The sequence below is a fragment of the Equus caballus genome, chromosome 1 (genome assembly GCF_041296265.1).
Source record: "Equus caballus isolate H_3958 breed thoroughbred chromosome 1, TB-T2T, whole genome shotgun sequence".
NCBI classification, from domain to species: domain Eukaryota; kingdom Metazoa; phylum Chordata; class Mammalia; order Perissodactyla; family Equidae; genus Equus; species Equus caballus.
Window position 1 is genome coordinate 21984121 of NC_091684.1, and position 8092 is coordinate 21992212.

Genomic DNA, 8092 nt, shown 5'->3' on the forward strand with positions numbered 1-8092 from the left:
ACAACTAATATATATTTGCTGTGTGGAAATAGAAAATTCAGAGCTTTTCCTCCTACCCTCCCCCAAAAGGACAACACTTATCCATGATGCCCCAGCTGGGACTTGTAACATTTCTGCGATTTTTCCATTTTCCTTTGTAGACACACACACACACACACACACACACACACCACACTTAGAGTGGAATCAAATATTCTATTTAGAGTTCCGTAACTCCTTTTATGCCTGTTCAATAATCTTAAAATGTTTTCATATCATTATTTTCTATCACTGGAAATCACTGAGGAGTGTTCTATCAGACAGTTGTATCACAATTTTCTCACCCAGTCTCCTATTCTTGAGCATTCAGGTTGTATCTAGTTTTGCTTTTGTTTTTTAAAACAGCTTATTGAGATATAATTCACATACCCTAAAATTCATCCTTGTGAGGTGAACAATTCGGTAGTGTTTAGTATATTTACAGAGTTCTGCAGCCATCACCACTACCTAATTTTAGAACATTCTTATCACCCGCCAAAGAAACTCCATAGCCATTAGCAGTCACCATACTCCTCGCTCCTGAGAACCTCTGCTCTACATTCTGTCTTTATGAATTTGACTATTCTTGACATTTCACATAAAACAGAGGCATACAATATGTGTTTTCTCTCACTTAGCATAAGGTTTTCAAGTTTCACCCGTGTTGTAGAATGTGTCAGTTTTTCCTTCCTTTCTGTTGCTGAATAATATGCCATCATATGGGTACCCCACATTTTGTTTATGCGTTCATCAGTTGCACATTTGAGTTGCTCCACTTTTTAGCTATTATGAATAATGCTGCTATGAACATTTGTGCACAACTTTTCACATGGACACAGGTTTTCGATAAATTGGGGCATATACCTAGGAGTGGAATTGCTAGATCATGGGGTAACTCTATGTTTAACTTTTTTTTTTTTTTTGAGGAACTGCCAAAATGTTTTCCAAAGTGGTGGTTCCATTTCATATTCCCACTAGCAGTGCATGGAGACTCAAATTTCTCCACATCCTCACTGGCACTTGCTCTTGTCCACCTAGTGGTTTTGAACCCCCTAGAGCACCCAGACCTGTCCCTGGAATGCGGGAGCTGCTGAGTCCATGTTTGCTGGGCTGCTCGTGAACTTTCCCTGAACAGAGACTTTTTGCTTCTCTGAAATCTACACACTCTGTCCCCTAAAACACCAAGCCAGATCCAGCCCGCGTACTTGGAATGGAGAGAGCCTTCGTGGAGGAGGAAGCATCTGAGCTGGGAGACGGTTGTGACAGAAGAGCATGGATTTGGAGCACAAGCAACCACCTGAGACTTTGGCACTTTGGTTTGATCACCTGTGGAGGGGGATGATAACAGTGGGTACCTCCTGAGAGAATGCCAGTGTCTGGCACATAGTGGGTGCCCTCTCCCTTTTCCATGGGAGGACAGGGAGTTGGCTGTCGGGTGAGCTGGGAAAGGACATGCCACTCTGAGGAAAGAGCCTGTGCAATGACACAGTGGTGTGAAAGCAGTGGTGGAGTGAGGCGAGTGGATGGAGTGTGGAAACAAAGCCAGGAACATACTGGGCCAGACCCCCGGTGGGCTCCTTGTATGTGAAGGAAGCTGGAGTTCATCTTTCTTATAAGTCACAGACTCTGGGCAGGAGTGACAGGACCATGATTTGCATCTTAAAGAGCTCCCTCTGCAACACTGTGAGACCGGAGTGAAGAGGCTGAGACTGGGAGTGGCAAGGACCAGGAACAGGCTGTTTAAATGAATTCAGGTAAAAAATGAGGACCCTCCATGAGGGCCACAACAAAAGGAATAGAAAGAGGGGCCGCAATGGAGACAGATCTAGGAGGAAGCATCCATGGGAGATGATGGCCATGTGGCCTCTGTTACATACGGCAGGGTCTACAGAGGATCTATAGAGCACAGAGCTTACCTTGTTAAATCCTCACAACAACTCTGCAAGGAGGTTCCCACTTTCCCAGTGTCAGATTAGGAAACCGAGGCTCAAAGAAAGTAAGTGACTTGCTTAAAGTCACGGCACAGGGATAGATTTAGAACCCAGGTCTGCCTGCTTTTTTTTTTTTTTTTTCCCTGCTTTTTCTCCCCAACTGCCCCCGGCCTCCCCCAGTACCTAGTTGTATATTTTAGTCGTGGGTCCTTCTAGTTATGGCATGTGGGATTCCACCTCAGCATGGCCAGATGAACGGTGCCATGTCCGCGCCCAGGATCCAAACCAGTGAAACCCCGGGCTGCCAAAGTGGAGTGTGCGAACCCAACCACTGGGCCACAGGGCCGGCCCTTCTGCCTACTTTCTTTGTCTTGGTATCTCTCTGGGAAGGACTTGGCTACATGGTAAAGCCTGGGATGGACTGGAAAGGGAGGGAGAGCGGGGGAGGTGGGGGGGAGGACAATTCTTCTCAGTGCTCAGTGCTGAGCTGGACTTGATTGGCAGCTCAGAGCTCAGGTGGTCAGGCTGTGGGCTGGAAGGCCTCCCTGAGGAGGAAGGCAGAGGGTGAAATAAGAGAATTCGGCCAACAGGAATTGGGATGTCTCTGATACTCTCTCTTCTGCAGGGGCTTGGGCACAACATGAAGCCTTGGGAACAGCAGTATGTTGAATGGAGCCCATGATCCATGTTTGGAGTGAGGGTGGCACATGAGCCTAGATGGAGAACAGGCAGCTCCCTGCCTCCTTCCTCATTCAGAACTCCATCCTGGGCTTGGAGCCTAGATCCTCTTGGTTTGGGACCATGCTGGGGGGGGGGGGGGGGGTCACAGGGCTGGTGGCTGAGGCCAAGCTCTCCCAATCAGCCTCAGGCCTTTCCCTGAGCCCTGCCATCAGCTGGGTTGCAGGGACCCCAGACTCTTACAGGAAAAATGGACACTCACAGTATGTGGAGCTCTTCCAGGCCTCACAGGAGTAGGTGAGCTGAGGGGCACTGTGGAGATGGCACCAGGTCCCCGGACTAAGATGGGGAATGGGGAGGGGGCATCAAGAGGGGAGTCCCGAGCTGCCAGGCCTCACACAGAAGGGGGAACCCCTTGCTTCCACTTTTCCCCAGGCCATACTCCCCGTGGCCCCTTTGTGAGCACACCAGCCTTTGTCTACAGGCCCTGCTCACTCAGCTTAAAGTTAGCCGAGGCCCAGATGGGGACATGACAGGGAGCCATCTGGTCTTCTCCCAAGACCCTCAAAACCACCCCCCAGTGCCTTGGCCTGTCTCATCCCAGTGACCCCCCTTCTTCTCTGCCCTGGAGCCTTTATCCGTGTTTACTATCTGTCAGCTAGGCGGCCTCAATACCCTGCACACAGAAAGCCAGCCAGCCAAGCATAGCGATCTCTGGGCGCCTCCCCACGTTTCTCTTTTCCTCTGGGCTGGGGGAGTGCGGGGCAGGGAGAAAGGCGGTCTGCAGTCTCCCCCACCAGCTCAAAGTGACTGTGGCCATGGTCTCTGTAGTCGAGTGTCTCTCCTGGACCATAGTTGGAACTCCTGGGGTAGAGGTCAGGGGTGAGGAGGGGCGGTGTCAAGCAGGTGCCTGTGAGTGAGGGGATGTGGGGAGGACAGAGGCATTGGGTGTGGCTGTCATGGGACACGTGTTCCCCGATGGACTCAGAGCACAGCTCAGTTAACCTTTGCGGTTGGAAGTGTTGTAAGCCACCAACAGGTGTGCCCAGTGACTCTTCCCTAGTCTTACTGGATACTCAGCCACATCTCTCTGGCCGCTCTGAGGCCTCCAACTGCAGAGAAGGATGATGGAGAGAAAGAATGAAAGTGGAAGAAGAGGCAAGAGGCAGGAAGAGAAGAGGTGCAGTGGGCATGGGGCTGGGGGAGGGACGAGGAGGGGCCTCACACGCCCCTCAGTGACAACATCTGGATGCCTGAGGTGGGCCAGCCCCAGGGCCAGGCAACTGACTCACACTTGTTTCATCCTCAGCATCAACTCTACAAGGTAAATATGCTCATCCCCACTTTACAGCTGAGAAAACTGAGCTCAGAGAAGAAACGCCCCAGGTCACTCAGCTGGGCCGCAGCAGAGCTTCTGGCTACAAGTTCATGCCCTTGCTTTCTTCTCGTCACTCAGTCTCTGCCTCACCTCACTGCCTCGCCCTGGTGTGGAGTCTGCCGGAGTGATCCCAGCTTTGCGCATCTCCAGCCCAGCATCTTCTCACCAGGCTGGGCTCTGCCTTCTCGAGGGATGCGCGTGGCCCGGTTTCAGGCCCCAGATCTGTTCTGGAAATCCTGTCTCATGGCAGGGATCACGTGAGCTGCCCTAACAGCTTCCCAGGGTGAGAGGGCCCAGCCTCCATCCCCAGGGGAGGGTGGAGCAGAGCGGAGGCATGGGAGAGGCGAGCACTGGGGGTCCCCAGCATAGAAGAAGCAATTTCTCTCAGGGGAGACACAGTGGCTCCCAGGGCTCAGGAGCCAGAGCCACCAGCCTTTGACTCCTGTACCCCACTTACTGGTCACCATCGTGGGCAACACCATTATGTTTAGCCTCTAGGGGCCTGCGGGTTGTCACTCATAAGAGGGGAGGTAATATTGGAGCCTGCCCCTGGGGGCATCATCAGGAGTTCGAGGGTCCAGGTGACGCACCCAGCTCGCTGGCTCAGACACGGCGGGGGCACCACACGTACTAGCGGAGTTCATCATTCCCATTCTTTCTACCCTTAGGCTGACCTCTTCCAGGGCCCACACTGCACACTCTTGGGGTCTCAGGGCAACATGGCCAACCACCTGAGCAGTGAGCCAGTTTTTATTCACCTGCATGTAAGCATGTAACGCGGACTGGTGGACTCACAGCTGCCCTCCTGGTCAGATGTCCTGGGGGTTTCCAAGTGAGGGATCAGCCCCAGCTACAAGGAAAGGGAAAATTCAACCCTAATTGCTGACCTGAAAGCCAGGAGGAAGGTCTGAGGGGCAGGTGGACAGGCAGCAGCTGGTTTATGGGTTTGGTCCTTCCTACAGCCTTCCCTCATCCCAGTGAGCGGCAGCTCTGACCACTCCAGAGAGGCCCTGCTCAGAGGGCAGCCTGCCCCAGACACATGCTGCTCCCGCCAGGCAGATGGGCCCTGGGGGGTCCTTCTACGAGAGCTAACAACTTAGTGGTTGTTATTAGCCCTGCCGATAACCTCTCAATATTTGTTACTCCTTTACTTAGAGAGGAGGCTGAGCACAGAGAGAAGGGTGGAGGACCAAGTAGGGTGGGTGGGAGCAGCAATGGGCTTCGAATACACAGACCACACCCAGACAAAAAGGCCCTGCTTTTAACCAGATCTCCACCTAGGGCAATAAACTGATGCAAGCGGTCTCATTGCCTTCCTCCACCTCAAAGCACTTCCCTGTAGTATTTCACCCACAGATGGTTGAAAGATGCTTCCTAAGAGGAATTCCAGTCAGTTGACATGCATCTCTTTCACCTTTATTGGGATGGTTTTTAGTGCCCTTATAGACCGGAGCCCTGGTTAACGGCTTGGTTGGCCTACTTCTTGCTCCCGCTTTGGCTCAGCAATATCACTGGTTTCTCAAACTTCCAGCCCAAGGAAATTCTCTGTACAAGGAAGTGTGCCTTCGGAGCTGAGGCCACCAGTGGAGCAGAATTCCAGTGGCTGTCCAGGCATGAGCTCTCAGCATAAAGGACAGTGTTGACTGGAGAATCTGTTAGAAACATTTGTTTCCTAAGAGGAATGGAGTGGCCAAAGCTGAGAAGGGAAACGGGCGCAGGAGAAGGAGGCGTTCAGAGCCCTTTCTCCACAGCCCCCCACCAGTGAACCTGGCACCGCAAAGAGCTGGTTCTGCCCTGGTTCAGGTCCCATCCCGCAGTGGTAAGGAGGCCGCCAGCTACCTTTGGAGGAAAGCACCCATGTGACAATCAACGGCTGGGAGGGAGGTGTTGGGAGAAATGTATATTTGGAAGAGGACACTGAGTTGGGCGGGTGGTTCCCTGGCCTTATCAGGGCCCCGCAGTCCAGCATGGCACCAGGGCAGATGGGCTGTCTGATCTCCACCCTGTGGGGCTTGGCTCAGTCCCCATAACAGGGAGGGCCTTGTCCTCACATACCCCTGTGCTCAGTGTCACCCTACTCCACTGACCCCGCTGGCCTCCATGTCATAGCCAGCTGCAATGGGAAGAGAAGTTGGCTGGCTTTCAAAGTCAGGGGTGAGGAGAGGCAGGAGCTACCCTCACTGAACAAATACTGAAGGAGAATTAACACCTGTTTGGTTCCAGAGGGTTTAGAAACGAGTTAAACAGCTCTATCAGAACTCATTCAGCTTGGAGGATTAATCACGTTTCTCCCTGGTGGCAAAATGACCATGGCTTACATAAGTCAGGGCAGCAAATAACTGAGAAGGCTTTCTATTCCCCACTGAGTAGCGTGATAGCACAGCTGTGACCTCAGGCTGACATGTGCTTGACATGCTCCTCTGACACTTACTGGCTATGTGACCTTGGACAAGTTATACATCCTCACAGAGTCTCACCTTTCTCATCTGTAAAGCTGAGAATGTTTTTATGAAATTAAACACAATAATGTAGATGAAATACAGAGCCCAGGACATAGCAGGTGCTGAATAGGTGGTCTTTCCTTCTGAAAACGACCTTCCCTTCATTTCTCATTGTCTTTCCCTCTTCATCTGACTGATTTGATATTGGCTAATTCTGATTACTTATTATATACCCTGCTGTGGTTTTTAAATATGACTACAAATTCTTTGACACTCCTCTCTTCCAAAGGTGGAACCTAATAGCGCCCCCTCCTGAAGACTGGCTGGATTTAGTGACTTGCTTCTAAAAAAAGAAGACATGGCAGAAATGAAGGTGTGTGATCCCGAAGTCAAAGTCATAAAAAGCATTGTGGCTTCTGCTTTGTTCTCTCTTGGATTGTCTGCTCTGTGGGCTGCCCTGTCATGAGGACGCTCGAGCAGCCTGCGGAAAGGCCATGCGGGCAGGATCAAGGGTTCCCACCAACAGCCAGCATCGACTTGCCAACCATCCTGGAGGCAGAGTCTCCAAACCCAATCAAGCTCTGAGATGACTGCAGCTCTGGCTGACGTCTTAAGTGCAAACTTTGGAAAGATCCCAAGCTAGAAGGCTCCTGAATTTCTGACCCAAAGGAACTGTGAGATATAATAAACATATATTGTTGATTTAAGCCTCTACATTTTTGTTTCTTTTAGGAAGATCAGCCCTGAGCTAACATCCACCGCCAATCCTCCTCTTTTTGCTGAGGAAGATTCGCCCTGAGCTAACATCCGTGCTCATCTTCCTCTATTTTATATGTGGGATGCCTGCCACAGCGTGGCTCGATAGGCAGTGTGTAGGTCTGCACCCGGATCCGAACTGCAAACTCTGGGCTGCCGCCAAAGCAGAGTGTGCAAACTTAACTGCTACGCCACCAAGCTGGCCCCTTCAGCCTCTACATTTTGGAGTGACTTGCTACACAGCAATAGATAACTACAGTCAGCTCTCAGTATCCATGGGTTCCATGTCTGCAGATTCAACCAACGGAGTGAATGGAAAGGTCGATGATGGTTGCATCTGTACTGAACATGATTTTTTTCGTGTCATTATTCCCTAAAGAGTACAGTATAACAATTATTTACTTAGCATTTACTTGTATTAGGTATCATAAGTAATCTAGAGATGACAAAGTATACAGGAGGATGTGTGTAGGTTATACGCAAACACTGTGCCATTTTATATAAGGGACTTGAGCATCTGCCCATGTTGATATCAATGGCGGGTGGGAGTCTTGGAATCAATCCCCCGTGGACACTGAGGGATGACTGTAATAGATATCCATTGCCTTCCAACTAGGTTTTGAAACTAGGTGTAGGTAAAGGCATAGTGCTAACTAAATAGAAACAATTAGGACAAGAGCTCAACGATGAGAGTGAAGTAATAAATGGGGGGGATACAGGGAAGAGCCTGGCTGTCCTGGAAAATCTGGTTGGAGACAAAACACAGCTCGAGGCTTCTTGGAAGCCAAGGCAAAAATGGAAACTTGATGGGTCAGATTAACACTAATTTTTTTTCTATTGGCTCTGAATGAGAATATGCGTTTGACATGCGGGCGTTTAAACAGCACCAC

At 50.7% G+C, this 8092-nt stretch overlaps 1 long non-coding RNA gene across 1 annotated transcript; it reads left to right on the top strand.

Annotated features, from left to right (window-relative positions):
• The first annotated feature begins 3978 nt into the window (after positions 1 to 3978).
• LOC138916553 (uncharacterized) lies at positions 3979 to 7148 on the top strand. Its single transcript, XR_011423806.1, has 2 exons — positions 3979 to 4288; positions 6736 to 7148. It is a non-coding gene; the product is annotated as an uncharacterized lncRNA (long non-coding RNA).
• Positions 7149 to 8092: the final 944 nt, after the last annotated feature.